This window comes from Oratosquilla oratoria, chromosome 43 (assembly GCF_046742065.1).
Source record: "Oratosquilla oratoria isolate Oo_2021 chromosome 43, ASM4674206v1, whole genome shotgun sequence".
In the NCBI taxonomy this organism is placed as follows: Eukaryota; Metazoa; Arthropoda; class Malacostraca; order Stomatopoda; family Squillidae; genus Oratosquilla; species Oratosquilla oratoria.
In genome coordinates, this window is record NC_134819.1 from 25182660 (window position 1) to 25199860 (window position 17201).

Below are 17201 nucleotides of genomic sequence, written 5' to 3' on the forward strand. Positions count from 1 at the left end.
CTTACAACGACATACAACCACTTACAACATACAAGCATCACTTACAACCAAGACATACCACAACTTACAATCACGACATACCACTTACAATCACATACAACCACCACTTACAACCACGACATACAACCATCAGTTACAACCACGACATACAACCACCACTTACAACCACGATATACAACCACCACTTACAACCACGACATATCCACCACTTACAACGACGTACAACCACGACATACAACCATCACTTACAATCACGACATACAACCACCACTGACAATAACGACTTACAACCACCAGTTACAAACACCACTTACAACCACGAATAAACCACCAATTACAACCACGACATAAACCACCAATTACAACCACGACATACATCCACTTACAACATACTACCAGGACATACAACCACAACCAACACTTACAAACACAACGTACAACCACGACATAACCATTTCCAACCACGACATACAACCACCACTTACAACCACGACATACAACCGTGACTTACAATCACGACATACAACCTCCACTTACAACCACTACATACAACCACGATATACAACCAAAACATACAACCACCACCTACAAACTCGACTTACAACCACATGCAACAATCAGTTAAAACCACGACATACCACTGCTTACAACCATCACTTACAACCACTACGTACAACCACGATATACAACTGCGACATACAACCACCACCTACAACCGCGACATAAAACCACTTACAACCTCGACTTACAACCACGACATGCACCCATCAGTTACAACCACGGCATACAACCACTGTTTACAACCTCGACATAGAACCACCACTTACAACCACAACATACAACCACCACTTACAACTACGATATACAACCATTTACAACCACGACATACCTCGACATACAACCACCACTTATAAACACGACTTACATCAGTTACAACCACGAAATACAACCATCACTTACAACCACATACAACCACCACTTACAACCACGAAATATAACCACCACTTACAACCACGACATATAACCACCACTTACAACCACATATAACCACCACTTACAACCACGACAAACACCATTTACAACCACGATATACAACCATCACTTACAACCACGACACACCACAACTTACAACCACGAAATAGAACGACATACAACCACAACATACACCCACCACTTACAACCACGACATTCAACCACAAATTACAACCGTCATATAACCACTTACAACCACAATATACAACCACCGCTTACAACCACGACATACAACCACTTACAATCACGGCATACAACCACAACTTACAACCACCACTTACAACCACCACTTGCAACCAAGACATACGACCACGACATACAACCACCACTTACAACCACGACATACAACCATCACTTACAACCACGACATACAACCATCACTTACAACCACGACATACAACCGCCACTTACAAATTCGACATACAACCGCCACTTACAACCACGATATACAACGCTCACATACAATCACGACATACAACCACCACTTCCAAACACGACATATAACCATCAGTTACGACACATCCACCAGTTACGACCTACAACCACGACACATCCATTTACAACCACGACGTACAATCACCACATACGACTTAAGCACGAAATACAACCATCAGTTACAACCACCACTTACAACCACGACATACAAAAACCTACATACAACCACGATATACAACCACCACTTACAACCACCACCTACAACCACGACAAAACCATTTACTTGTAACCACAACTTAGTCGCGACATACAACCACGGTACATCCACCACTTACAATGACGTACAACCACCAGTTACAACGACATACAACCACCACCTACAACCACGAAATACTGGTGATTGTATGTCGTCGTTGTAAGTCGTGATTATAAGTGGTTGTAAGTGGTGGTTATATGTCGTGATTGTGATGATTGTACGTCGTTGTTGTAAGTGGTGGTTGTAACCATTTACAACATACAACCACAACTTACAACCACGAGATACAACCATCACTTACAATCACGACATACAACCACCAGTTACAACCACGACATACAACCACCACCTACAACCTCGACATACAACCACGACTTACAACCATCAGTTACAACCACATACCACTGCTTACAACCACGACATACAATCACCACTTACAACCACGACATACAACCACCTACAACCTTCAGTAACTCCCACGACATACAACCACCACATACAACCACATAAAATCACCACTTACACCCACGACTTTCAACCATCAGTTACAACCACGACATACAACCACTGCTTACCTCGACATACAACCACGATATACAACCCTCATATACAATCACGACATACAACCACCACTTACAATCAACCTGCAACCACGACTTACAACCACAAAACCAACACTTACAACCACGACATACCACTTACAACCACGACATACAACCACAAAAACAACCACGATATACCACTTTATACAACCACCACTTACAACCACTACATACAACCCCCACTTGCAACCACAAACCACCACTTACAACCACGACATACAACCACCGCTTACAACCACGACATACAACCACCACTTACAACCACGATATACAATCACCACTTACAACCACGACACATCCACCACCTACAACCACGACGAACACCACTTACAACCATTACCTACAATTACGACATACAACCACCACTTACAACCAGTAAATACAACCACCACCTACAACCGCGACAACCACGATATACAACATACAACCACCACTTACAACCACGACATACCACCTCACAACCACGACATAACCATAAGTTGTATGTCGTGGTTGTAAATGGTTGTATGTCGTGTTTGTAAGTGGTGATTGTATGCCGTGGTTGTAAGTAGTGTTTGTCGTGGTTGCAAGTGGTGTTTTGTCCTGGTTGTAAGTGTTGGTTGTATGTCGTGGTTGTAAGTGGTGGTTGAATGTCGTGGTTGTAAGTGGTGGTTGAATGTCGTGGTGGTTGAATGTCGTGGTTGTAAGTGGTGGTTGTATGCCATGGTTGTAAGTGGTTGATGTGTCGTGGTTGTATTTGGTAAGTGATGGTTGTATGTGGTTGTAAGTGGTGGTTGTAAGTCGTGATTGTAAGTGATGGATGTATGTCGTGATTGTAAGTGATGGTTGTAAGTCGTGATTGTAAGTAAATGGTTGTATGTCAAGGTTGTAAGTAGTAGCACGTCGTGGTTTTAAGTCGTGGTTGTACGTTGTGGTTGTATGTGGTGGATGTGTCGCGGTTGTATATCGTGGTTGTAGGTGGTGGTTGTATGTCGAAGTTGTAAGTGGTGGTTGTATGACGTAATTGGTGGTTGTAAGTCGTGGCTGTACGCGGTGGTCGTATGTCGTGGTTGTAACTGATGGTTGTATGTCGTGGTTCTAAGTGGTGGTTGTATGTCGTGGTTGTGTATCTTAGTTGTAAGTTATGGTGTGGTTGAAAGTGGTTGTAAGTGTTGGTTGTATATCGTTGTAAGCGGTGGTTGTATGTCGAGGTTGTAGGTGGTGGTTGTATATCGTGGTTGTGAGTGGTGGTTGTATGTCGAGGTTGCAAGTGGTGGTTGTATGTCGTGGTTGCAAGTGGTGGTTGTATTTCGTGGTTGTGTGGTGGTTTGTCGTGGTTGTAAGTGGTGGTTGTATGTCGTGATTGTAAGTGGTTATATGTCGTGATTTTAAGTGGTAGTTGTACGTTGTGGTTGTAAGTGGTGGATGTGTCGTGGTTTTAAGTGGTGGTTGTACGTTGTCGTATGTGGATGTCGTGGTTGTAAGTGGTGGTTGTATGTTGTGGTTTCAAGTGGTGGTTGTATGTCGTTATAAGTGGTAGTTGTATACGACACAACTACCACTTATAACGACATACAACCACCACTTGCAACCTCGACATACAACCACGGTGGTCGTATGTCGTGGTTGTAACTGATGGTTGTATGTCGTGGTTGTAAGTGGTGGTTGTATGTCGTGGTTGTAAGTGGCAGTTTTCATGGTTGTAAGTGGCGGTTGTATATCGTAAGTGATGATTCTATATCGTGGTTGTAAGGGGTGGTTGTAAGTCGTAGTTGTAAGTGGTGGTTGTATGTCGTGGTTGTAAGTGGTTGTTGTAAGTGGTGGTTGTATGTTGTGGTTGTAACTGATGGTTGCATGTCGTGGTTCTAAGTGGTGGTTGTAGGTGGTAGTTGCATGTGGTTGTTTGTTGTATGTCGTGGTTTTGTGGTTGTAATTGGTGGTTGTATGTCGTGGTTGTAAGTTGTGGTTATATCTCGTGGTTGTATGTCGTGGTTGTAAGAGGTGGTTGTATTTCGTGGTTGTAAGTGGTGGTTGTATTTCGTGTTTTAAGTGATGGTTGTATGTAGTGGTTGTAATTGGTGATTGTATGACGTGATTGTAAGTGGTGGTTGTATGTCGTGGTTTTATGTTGTGGTTGTAAGTTGTGGTTGTATATTGTGGTTGTAAGTTGTGGTTGTATCTCGTGGTTGTATTTCGTGGTTGTAAGTGGTGGTTGTATTTCGTGGTTGTAAGTGGTGGTGGTATTTCGTGGTTGTAATTGATTATATGACGTGATTGTAAGTGGTGGTTGTATGTCGTTGTAAGTGGCAGTTTTCGTGGTTGTAAGTGGCGGTTGTATATCGTAAGTGATGATTGTATATCGTGGTTGTAAGTGGTGGTTTTGTTTGTAAGTGGTTGTTGTTAGTGGTGGTTGTATGTCGTGGTTGTAAGTGGTAGTTGCATGTGGTTGTAAGTTTGTTGTATGTCGTGGTTTTGTGGTTGTAAGTGGTGGTTGTATATGGTGGTTGTAAATGGTGGTTGTAAATGGTGGTTGTAAATGGTGGTTGTATGTCGTGGTTGTAAGTGGTGGTTGTTTGTCGTGGTTGTAAGTGGTTTTTTTGTCCTGTTTGTAAGTGGTGCTTGTATGTGGTGGTTGAATGTCGTGGTTGTACGCCGTGGTTGTAAGTGGTGGATGTGTCGTGGTTGTAAGTGGTGGTTGTAAGTGGGTTGTATGTCGTGGTTGTAAGTCGTGATTGTAAGTAGTAGTTGTACGTGGTTGTAAGTCGTGGTTGTATGTTTTGGTTTCAAGTGGTGGTTGTATGTCAAAGTTGTAACTGGTGGTTGTATGTCGTTGTTGGAAGTGGTGGTTGTATGTTGTGGCTGTAAGCGGTGGTCGTATGTCGTGGTTGTAACTGATGGTTGTATGTCGTGGTTCAATGTGGTGGTTGTATATCTTGGTTGTAAGTTGTTGTGGTTGTAAGTGGTTGTATATTGTGGTTGTAAGCGGTGGTTGTATGTCGACGTTGTAGGTGGTGGTTGTATATCGTGGTTGTGAGTGGTGGTTGTATGTCGAGGTTGCAAGTGGTGGTTGTATGTGGTGGTTGTATGTCGTGGTTGTAAGTGGTGGTTGTGGTGGTTGTATGTCGTGGTTGTATGGTGGTTTGTCGTGGTTGTAAGTGGTGGTTGTATGTCGTGATTGTAAGTCGTGGTTGTATGTCGTGATTGTAAGTGATGGTTGTAAGTGGTAGTTGTACGTTGTGGTTGTAAGTGGTGGATGTGTCGTGGTTTTAAGTGGTGGTTGTATGTCGTGGTTGTACGTTGTGGTTGTGTGGATGTGTCGTGGTTGTAAGTGGTGGTTGTAAGTTGTGGTCTTGTCGTGGTTGTAAGTGGTGGTTGTATGTCGAGGTTGTATGTGGTGGTTGTATGTCGTGGCTGTAATTGTTGGTTGTATGTGGTTGAATATCGTGGTTGTAAGTGGTGATTATACGCCGTGGTTGTAAGTGGTGGTTGTACGCCGTGGTTGTAAGTGGTGGATGTGTCGTGGTTGTAAGTGGTGGTTGTATGTGGTGGTTGTATGTCGTTGTGGTAATAAGTCGTGATTGTAAGTGGTTGTATGTCGTGGTTAAGTAGGGATTGTATGTCGTGATTGTAAGTAGTTGTACGTCGTGGTTGTACGTTTTGGTTGTATATCGTGGTTGAAGGTGGTGGTTGTATGTTTTGGTTTCAAGTGGTGGTTGTATGTCGAAGTTGTAAGTGGTGGTTGTATGTCGTTGTAAGTGGTGGTTGTATGTCGTGGCTGTAAGCGGTGGTCGTATGTCGTGGTTGTAACTGATGGTTGTATGTCGTGGTTCTAAGTGGTGGTTGTATGTCGTGGTTGTATATCTTGGTTGTAAGTTCTGGTTGTAAGTGGTTTTGTCGTGGTTGTAAGTGGTGGTTGTATATAGTGGTAAGCGGTGGTTGTATGTCGAGGTTGTAGGTGGTGGTTGTATATCGTGGTTGTGAGTGGTGGTTGTATATCGAGGTTGCAAGTGGTGGTTGTATTTCGTGGTTAAGTGGTTGTATGTGGTGGTTTGTCGTGGTTGTAAGTGGTGGTTGTATGTCGTGATTGTATGTGATTGTAAGTGATGGTTGTATGTCGTGGTTGTAAGTGGTAGTTGTACGTTGTGGTTGTAAGTGGTGGATGTGTCGTGGTTTTAAGTGGTGGTTGTAGTTCGTGGTTGTACGTTGTGGTTGTGGTGGATGTGTCGTGGTTATAAGTGGTGGTTGTATGTCGTGGATGTAAGCGGTGGTCTTGTCGTGGTTGCAAGTGGTGGTTGTATGTCGAGGTTGTAAGTGGTGGTTGTGTGTCGAGGTTGTCAGTGGTGGTTGTATGTCGTGGTTGTAAGTGGTGGTTGTAACTGATGGTTGTAGGTCGTGGTTGTAAGTGGTTGTATGTCTTGGTTGTAAGTGGTGTTTGTATGTCGTGGTTGTAAGTAGTGGTTGCAAGTGGTTGTATATCGTGATTGTAAGTGGTGGTTGTATTTCGTGGTTGTATGTTGAGGTTGTAAGTGGTGGTTGTATGTCCTGGTTGTAAGTGATGGTTGTATGTCGTGGTTGTAAGTGGTGGTTGTATGTCTTGCTTGTATGTCGTGGCTGTAAGTGGTGTTTGTATGTCGTGGTTGTAAGTAGTGGTTGCAAGTGGTTGTATGTCGTGATTGTAAGTGGTGGTTGTATTTCGTTGTTGTAAGTGGTGGTTGTATGTCGTGGTTGTAAGTGGTGGTTGTATGTCGTGGTTGTAAGTGGTGGATGTACGTTGTAAGTGGTGGTTGTATATCGTATACCACGACATACAACCATCAGTTGTATATCGTGGTTGTAAGTGGTGGTTGTATGTTGTGGTTGTAAATGGTTGAATGTCGTGGTTGTAAGTGGTGGTTGTACGCCGTGGTTGTAAGTGGTGGTTGTATGTGGTTGTAAGTGGTGGTTGTAAGTCGTGGTTGTACGTCGTGATTGTAAGTGATGGTTGTACGTCGTGATTGTAAGTGATGGTTGTATGTCGTGGTTGTAAGTAGTTGTGCGTCGTGGTTGTAAGTAGTTGTACGTCGTGGTTGTACGTTGTGGTTGTATGTGGATGTGTCGTGGTTGTATGTTTTGGTTTCAAGTGGTGGTTGTATGTCGAAGTTGTAAGTGGTGGTTGTATGTCGTTGTTGTAAGTGGTGGTTGTATGTCGTGGCTGTAAGCGGCGGTCGTATGTCGTGGCTGTAAGCGGCGGTCGTATGTCGTGGTTGTAACTGATGGTTGTATGTCGTGGTCGTATGTCGTGGTTGTAACTGATGGTTGTATGTCGTGGTTCTAAGTGGTGGTTGTATGTCGTGGTTCTAAGTGGTGGTTGTATATCTTGGTTGTAAGTCGTGATTGTAAGTCGCGGTTGTAAGTCGTGTAAGTCCTGGTTGCAGGTCGTATAAGAGGTGGTTGTAAGTCGTGCAATAGATTGTTCTAAGTCGTGGTTGTAAGTGGTGGTTGTAAGTCGTGGTTATAAGTCCTGGTTGTAATCCGTGATTGTTGTAAGTCGTTGAAAGTGGTGGTTGTAAGTCGTAGTTGAAAGGGGTGGTTGTAAGACGTGGTTGTAGGTCGTGTGTTGGTTGTAGGTTATGTAAGTGGTTGTAAATCGTGGTTGTAAGTCGTATAAGGTGGTTCTAGGTGCTGGTTGTAAGTCGTGGTTGTAAGTCTTGGTTTTAAATCGTATAAGTCGTGGTTGTAAGTCGTCTAAGTGATGGTTGGAAGTGGTGGTTGTAAATCGAGTAGGTCATGTAAGTGGTTGTAAATCATGGTTGTAAGTCGATGTGGTTGTAGGTGGTAGGTCGTGGTTGTAGGTCACGGTTGTAATTGTAAATCTTGTAAGTCGTATTTGTAAGGGGTGGTTGTAAGTCATAAGTGTTGGTTGTAGGTCATGTAAGTTGTGGTTGTAAGCGCTGCTTGTAAGTCGTATAAGTGGGTTGTAAGTAGTGGTTGTAAATCGTGTAAATCGTGGTTGTAAATCATGTGATTATTGTAAGAGATGGTTGTGATTATAAGCGGTGGTTGTAAGTGGTGATTGTAAGTTGTGGCTATAAAACGTGGTTGTAAGTCGTGTAAGTGGTTACAAGTATAAATTGTGGTTGTAAGTCGTGTAAGGGATGGTTGTAAGTGATGGCTGTAAGTCGTTGTGGTAGTTATAAGTGGTTGTTGGTCGTGGTTGTAAGTCGCGGTTGTAAATCGTGATTAGGTTACGTTGGCATAAGTCGTGTAAGCGATGGTTGTTAGCGTAATATGTGGCTGGAAATCGTGGTTGTAAGTCGTGTTTGTATGTCATGGTTGTAAATCATGTAAGTGGTAGTTGTAAATGGTTATCAAATGTGGTAAGTCGTAGTTCTAAGTAATGGTTGTGTTGGTTGTAAGCCGTGTTAGTGGTTGTAAGTCGTGTAAGTGGTTATAAGCGATGGTTGTAAGTCGTGGTTCTAAGTGGTGGTTGTAAGTCGTGGTTCTAAGTGGTGGTTGTAAGTCGTGTAAGTGGTGGTTGTATGGGATTTTGGCCAAAATCGACAGGTGACCGATTTGGCCCAAACTTAGTCCAGAGGGAGAGAGTCGGCCACAGAGGACGGTGAGGTAGACGCGAGGAACCTGACCCCAAGGGCGTGGCGACGGCGCCCATCCAAATTTGGAGGGAGAGGGGGGGCTTTTCTCCCGTTCTTCGCCTTTGGGCCTCTGGCGACCGATTTGACACAAACCTAGCCTAGTCGTGGTTGGAAATCGTGATTAGGTTAGGTGATTGTAAGTCATCGTTGTAAGTCGTGCCTGTAATTCGAGTGAGTGATGGTTGTAAGTGGTAATTTGTAGTTGGAAATCGTGCACTAGTATAATATTAAATTTGGGTCAAATCTGTCATCTGCAGATTTTGGGGGCTATCATGGTCTAGCACTAGTAAACTAGTACACTAGTAAACTAATACACTAGTACTAGTATACTTGTACTGGTAGAGTACAATTGTACTAGTAAACAAATACAGTAGCACTAGTAAACTAGTACACTAGCGGTAGAGTACTGGTACACTAGTATAAACACACTATTATTTGTATAGTAGTACACATGTACTAATACACTAGTATTTGGTTACTAGTGCTAGTAGAGTACTTGTATAATAGTACAATACTAGTAAACTGGTACGAGTAAACGAGTACACTAGCAGGGTACTAGTACACTAGTAGAGTACTAATACACTAGTTATTTCATCAGTAGATTACTAGTACAAGTACACTAGTATTAGTATACTAGTACACTAGTAATTGGTTACTAGCACTAGAAGTAGAGTACTGGTACTAGTGCACTAGTACTAAATGTAGTGTAGTACACTGGTACTAGTATAGTACTAAAACACAAGTGTTGCAAGATTGACCGAAATATTCAATCTTTTATATGTCTAGCGTACACAAGCGCACGCACGCATTAGTTACAGGAAAGGTCCGACGTCTCCAAAGAACGCCCACGGACCACCTATTGTGCTAGACCTTATCGCGGTCATTTGAGGAGAGTACGTCTGACTTCACCGCGGTCAATTGTGCCGATCGTCTGGACACCTGCATCTGACATTGGTAACTGCATGTCATCATACGACCAATATTCAATGCGTTCCCGTTGCTTGTAAATAAATCACCCATGCATAAATATGAAGTGCCCATACTCAGTTCATGTATTGTGCATTGTAGAAGTAGACAGTAGGGAATAAATTGTATATAGCTTCTTGTTTGCCAACAGCCACCATATGTATGTTAATAGCACCATTGACAACAGCAAGAGTTTTCCTCGGTGAATACTTTGGGATGTAAACTCTAGAGACTCTAGACGGAGATATCAAAGACCAGAAAACCACAGCTTCGTTGGTCTCAACGCCTCCAAACCCAACGTAGAACAAACATAAATATACACAAGTACTAGAGTACAGTACTAGTACACTAGTACTATTATACTAGTACACGAGTACTAATATACCAGTACTTGTAATAATACACTAGTATTAATACATTACTAGTACTAGAGTACTAGTATACTAGTACACTAGAGTAGTAGTGCACTAGTACTAGTACATTAGTATACTAGCGCTAGTACACAATATATTAGTACTAATCCACTATTACTAGTATACTAGTATTAATATATTAGTATATCAATACTAATGCACTAGTATCAGTACAATATTATACTAGTACTAGAACACAAGTACTAAAATAATAGTACTAGTAATACACTAGAACTAGTACACAAGTACTAGTACACTAGTAGTGTATTAGTACACTAGTACATTAATACTACTAGTATACTAATAACTAGGACACTTATACTGGTACACTAATACTAGTTCACGAGTACACTGGGCCTAATAGTACACTAACACTAGTACAATATTAATACACTAGTACTAGTACATTAGTATGCTAGAATTTGTACACCGGTACATTAGAATACTAGAACTAGTACACTAATACTAGTACACTAGTATTAACACACTATTACTAGTACATTGGTACTCTTACACTAGTCCTAGTACAAATACACTAGTTCACTAGTACATGTACACCAGTGCTAGGACACTAATACAGTAATACTAGTACACTAGCACACAAGTACGCATACACTAGTACTAGTGTATGTATACTAGTACTAGTGTAGTAGTAGTAGTAGCACACTATTGTTAGTACACTAGTGATAGTGCATTAGTAATAGTACACTATTACATTAGTACTACTGCACTAATACACTAGTGCTAATACACTACAACTTGTACACTAGTACTAGAACACCATTACACTAATACATTAGAACTAATACAATAGTATTATTACACTTGTGCTAATACACTAGTACTAGTACACTATACTAGTACACTATTACATTGATAAATTAACACTAGTACACTAATAATAGTAAACTAGTACACTAATACTAGCATACTAGTACAATAGTATTAGTACTACTACACTAATGCTGGTACTAGTGCACTAGTGTAATAAGACTAATGTATTAGTACTAGTATACTAATGCTAGGGTACTTGTACTAATGTAATACTGTATAGTACTACTGTATTAGTACATTACTAATGTATTTATTAGTGCTGGTGTACATGTACTAATATACTAGTACTAGTCCATATGTACTGGTGTACTAATACTAATATATTACTTAAGTACTAGTACTGGTGTACTTGTGCATTAATGTGCTAGTACTAGTGTATTAGTGTACTAGTATACGTGTACTGGTACTACTACAATAGTACACTAGTACTAGTGCAATAGTAATAGTACACTAATACACTAGTATTAGTATATTAGTACATTAATGGACTAGTGCTAGTGTACGTGTAGTGTACTATTACTAGTGCACTGCTGCTGATGTACTAGTACTTGTATACTAGTGTATTAGTACGTGTACATCTTTATTAGTACTAGTGTACTAGCACTAGTATACTAGTTTATGACTAGTGTATGTGTACTAGTAATAATGTTCTATTGTACTAGTACTAGTGCACCAGTCTATTTTTACTAGTGTACTAATATTAGTGTACTAGTGCATATGGGCCGGGCAGTGAGAAGAACATGGAAGAAAGGGAGGCCTTTTGGATAGATTTAAATGAGTGCATAGAGGGTTTAGGAAGAAATGTCAATGTAATAGTACTGGGAGACCTTAATGCTAGGGTGGGAAATGGTCCAATCGATGGAGTGGTTGGGAAGTGTGGAGTTCCAGGAAAGAATCGTAGTGGAGAGTTGATGGTGGAAATGTGTCTAGAGAGTTGATGATAGCAAATACAGTGTTTCGGAAGAAAGTCAAGCATAAGTACACATGGGAGAGGGTGGTGGAGGGAAGGGTGGTAGATAGAGCGCTAATGGATTATGTAGTGGTAAATAGGATTATGATAGGAAGAGTTAAGGATGTACATGTGCTAAGGGGAGAGGGTGGGGGAATATCAGATCATTTTTTGGTGGAAGGTAAGCTGAGAGTGGAGGATAGATGGAGAAGGAGGAAAGGGACAAAAGGTAGGGAGGTTCTTAGAGTGAACTCCTTGAATGAAAAGGAAAAGGAGGAGTACGAATAGAAGCTGAAGGAGGAGTGGGAGGGAGTAAAGGATAGAGCAGAGATGGGTGTGGAGGAGGAATGGGGATGGTTCAAGGAGGGAGTCTTAAAGTGTGCAAGGATGGTATGTGGAACAAGAAGGACAGGGGGAAATAGAAGAAAGGGTAGTGAATGGTGGGATGAGGAAACAAAGAAGGCTGTAGAAGAGAAGAAGCGAGCATTAACAGATTGGTTACAAAAGAGGACAGGGGAGTCATATGAGACGTACAAAGAAAAGAAAAGAGAAGTAAAGCAAAAGGTAAAGGAGGCAAAGAGGAGAGCAGATGTGAAATGGGGTAGGAGTATGACAGAAAAATTTGAAAGTAATAAAAAGATGTTTTGGAAAGAAATTAAGAGAGGAAGAGGAGGCGAATCAAGTAGGGAAGAAAAGGTAAAAGGTATAGATGGAGAGTTGATAATGGAAGAGATGGCAGTGAGGGGAAGATGGGCAGAATATTTTAGGGAGTTGCTGAATGTGAAGGAGGATAGGGAAGGAAAGATAGCTGCAGTGGGAAATGCGAAGAAAATGAGAGTGATGAGTGAGGAGAATGGAGGAGAAATAAGGAAGGATGAGGTGAAGGCAGCTGTAAAGATGATGAAAGCAGGTAAGGCACCTGGTCTGGATGGATGTCATGCAGAATGTCTGAAAAAGGGAGGTGCAGTGATGGTGGACTGGTTGGTGAGGTTATTTAATGTTTGCTGGAGAGAGGGTAGAGTACCGGAGGACTGGAGTAGTGCCTGTATAGTTCCTCTTTACAAGGGAAAAGGGGACAAGTGTGAATGTAGTAATTTCAGAGGGATTAGCCTGTTGAGTGTAGTAGGGAAGGCTTATGGGAGGATCTTAATTGAGAGGATTAGGAGAGGAACAGAGGGAGTAATTGGTGAGGAACAGTGTGGATTTAGGACGGGTAGAGGTTGTGTAGATCAGATCTTTGTGGTAAGAGATATGTGAGAAAGCTATAGGATAGGGGAAGGATGTTTTTTGGGCTTTCATGGATCTGGAAAAGGCTTATGATAGGGTAGACAGAAAGGCACTGTGGGAGGTTATGCAGATTTATGGGATAGGAGGAAAGCTTTTGGGAGCTGTCAAGAGTTTTTATGTGAGTAGTAGAGCATGTGTTAGGATTAGAAATGGAGAGAGTGAGTGGTTTGAAGTAAAGGTGGGACTTCGTCAAGGATGCGTTATGTCGCCCTGGCTGTTCAACTTATACATGGATGGGGTGGTGCGAGAGGTGAATGCTAGGGTAGTGAGTCAGGGATTGGAGATGGTTAAAGAAAATGGAGAAAAGTGGGAGGTGAGCCAGCTGTTGTTTGCGGACGACACTGCACTTGTGGCAGGGTCAGAGGAGGGATTGAGGAAGCTGGTGGCAGAGTTTGGGAGAGTATGTGATAGAAGAAAGCTAAAGATAAATGTGGGTAAAAGTAAGGTGATGAGATGTACAAGGGGTGAAAGTGGCAGTAGACTGGAAGTGAACATTAAGGGAGAGCGACTGGAGGAAGTGGATAGTTTTAGATACTTGGGTGCAAGTGTAGCAGGAAAAGGTGGAGTGAAGGTGGAGGTAGAATGTAGATTGAGAGAAGCGAGTAAATGCCTTGGTGGTTTAAAGAGTGTAATGAGGAATAGACATTTGGGAATGGATGCGAAGAGGAGACTGTATGAAGGAGTGATTGTGCCAACAGCACTGTATGGGGCAGAAACGTGGAACATAAGAGAAGAAGAGAGAAGGAGTTTGAATGTGTTTGAGATGAGGTGTCTGAGAAGTATGGTGGGGGTTACTAGGCTAGATAGAGTGAGAAATGAGGAGGTGAGGAGGAGAACAGGGGTGAAAAAGGATTTGGGAGATAGGGTTGATGAAAGAATATTAGGATGGTTTGGACACATGGAAAGAATGAGTGAAGACTAGAAAAAGAGGTATGGAAGGCAGATGTGGAGGGAGTGAACATGAGGGGACGTCCTAGGATGAGGTGGATGGATGGGGTGAAGGGGGCTTTGGGGAAGAGGGGAATGTCTGTTGAGGAAGGAAGGGAGAGGACGGAAGACAGAGGTGAGTGGAGAATGGTTGTATATGGATGATGTTGTGACTGCATGAGGAGGAATGGGCGGGGAAGTGGGGGGTGGGGTAGTATGTGTGAGTAAATTTTGACGCAGCCCGAAGGGATTTCTCCCCGTCCTCGCCTTATATGCAAAGGGGGACGGAGAGGGGGGGTCGCCGATTAAATGAAGCGGCCTCGCTGTGGATGTACTGTGTCTTGCGACACTGCTTCTGACCCAGGGCGGTGGGCAGGGTGCAGGGATGACCCGTCATCCAGGAGGTGCTCAGATGAGAGGAAGGGTGGGAGGGGTGTGGAGTGTATTTAGGGATGAAATGGGTGGGAGTGTTTTTATGCCTTTCCCTTTTTGGCTACCTCCCTTGGAAGGGGGAAAAAGCCTTGGTATATGTATGTATGTAGTACTAGTGTACGAGTACTATTGTACTGGTACTAGTCAATGGTGTACCAATGTGCTATTACTCCTGTACTACTCTTCTAGCACTAGTGTACTAATACTAGTGTACCAGTAGTGTACTAGTGCATTAATTCTATGGTACTAGTGTTACGCCTCCCATTAATGCCCTATGGTACTAGTGTTACGCCTCCCATTAATGCCCAATCTTAATTGGAGAAACAATCCTACCTTCAATCATTGACGAACCAGATTGAGCCTAAATGGCAGGGTAACAATATATTGCATATCAAATATAAATCTGTGCAGTACTTTCAAGCACGTATGTCAATAGCTTTAGGTGACCGGTGAATAACTCAAAGGGGCAAGGTTAAGGCAAAACTGGTGTTCTAACATAAATTATTTACATATTCACTTAGCACTACACAAACACTTATTTTATGCCTACCCGGACCACTTGTTACCACTAGGGTCCACCTAACATACTTAACTTAGGGATTAAAGTGGAGCGGGAAGTGTCCGCTCTATACGGGTTCAGAACTTCAGACTTCAGAAATCAGAGAGAGAGTAAGAAGTACTACCTCGTGACTACGGTCACCATGGGGGGCCGCAGTTGCCAACTCACAAACCGTTATAATTTATTTTATTACAGGTAGGGAGAGTGGTATAACATAATACACATACAGAGATCATTAACATGATAAGGTACAATATACAATATGAACAATATCCTAGCTAACTAAAATAAAAGGATAACAAAGGAATAATACACACGGACCATAGAATATTGTATTTCATACGATCGGTAATTCAGGAAGACGAAAAAACTAGGGCGTGGCTACAACTACCCGAAACAGGTGGTAACATGGAAAGTACATCTATTACAAAGGAACACAGACTTGCGGCCACGCAACACTAGAGTACTACTATTCTACTAGTACTCTAACTATTGTACTACTACTCTACTTATACCCCGTGTACTAGGTCTAGTGTACTTGTACTAGTACTAACATACCAGTACGTGGTCTTGTTGAGTAAGCACTAGCTGGGATGGAGAATTTGTATCCCCCTCGCGGCTTCGTCGAGTCAGCACCAGCTGGGATGGTGGTAGCGACTGTCTTGCGGATCGGCGCCGTGGTGTGGCACCAATGATAAGCACTATGGTGGTGGTTGTTGTGAGGGGTAGTGGTTCCACAATGCCGAGCAGGCAGTAGTCACTTTGGCGCTAGTTGTATATACACTCAGGTATAATGATCTTGTTAACGAGGTTGAGTTTGACAGGACTGTAAGTAGCACTATCTGAATGTAGCTTTGTTTATTAACTGGAGCACTGGTGGGCACTTGTAGGTTAATGTCCGTACAAAAAAGAAGAAGAAAAAAAAAAAAATCCAGTTTCTGAGGAGTAGGTAGCTACGTATATGCTGCCACCAATATGAATCCACAAGGGGAAGAATTCATGAAGAAAACTCGTCAGTCCCCTTCACTATATTTAACACCAAAATGGTACAGGGTGTAGATCCTCCAGGATCTATACATACATATACCAAGGCTTTTTCCCCCTTACAAGGGAGGTAACCAAAAAGGAAAAGGCATAAAATCATTCCCACCCATTCCATCCCTGAATACACTCCACCCTCCCTCTTATCTTAGCACCTCCTGGATGACGGGTCATCCCTGCACCTTGTCCACTGCCCTGGGTCAGAAGCAGTGTCCCAAGACACAGCACCCTCCAGGATCTACTTTCACCTATTAACTGTTGCTCCCGGGGCCCAGCCTGAGTCTTTAGGCAGTTTTAATGCTGAGCTCAGCTTCCAGAGAGGGAGTTTAGCAGTTTTACAATTTCTAGGTTTTTCTGTATTACAAATGGAAGGTTTAAACATATATGCAATAATACAGTTAGATATATTATGTGGTTATTTCTTGTGATTTGATTTGTGTTCAAGTTTATTTAGGGGTATGGTGTATATGCTCACTTGGAAATACGTTCTTGGTTGCTCACTTTAGGGCATGGATGGGGTGTTCATTCGTGTGTACATTGTAATGTAATTTTCCATGGGTAATGTTGTAATAGTTACAAGATGATTAAAGACATTGGTGCAGTGTTTTGTAAATCAAACATTTTAGTAATAATAATAACTGTGAATTTGAATTTCACTAAGTAGAAAACTCACACAGCTCCACAATTGCTGGGAGTGGTTTTTAGGCCATCCCATAGATCTTTCCGTGAAGAAACTTTGGACTTGTTGTATGTGGGGTTGTTTCTGTGCTGCAAGATAAAAGTAATAGAAAGGAAGCTGTCACTATTTTTTTTTTCATTCCATAGACTGTCTGGCCAAGCAGTCCAGTCTCTCTGAG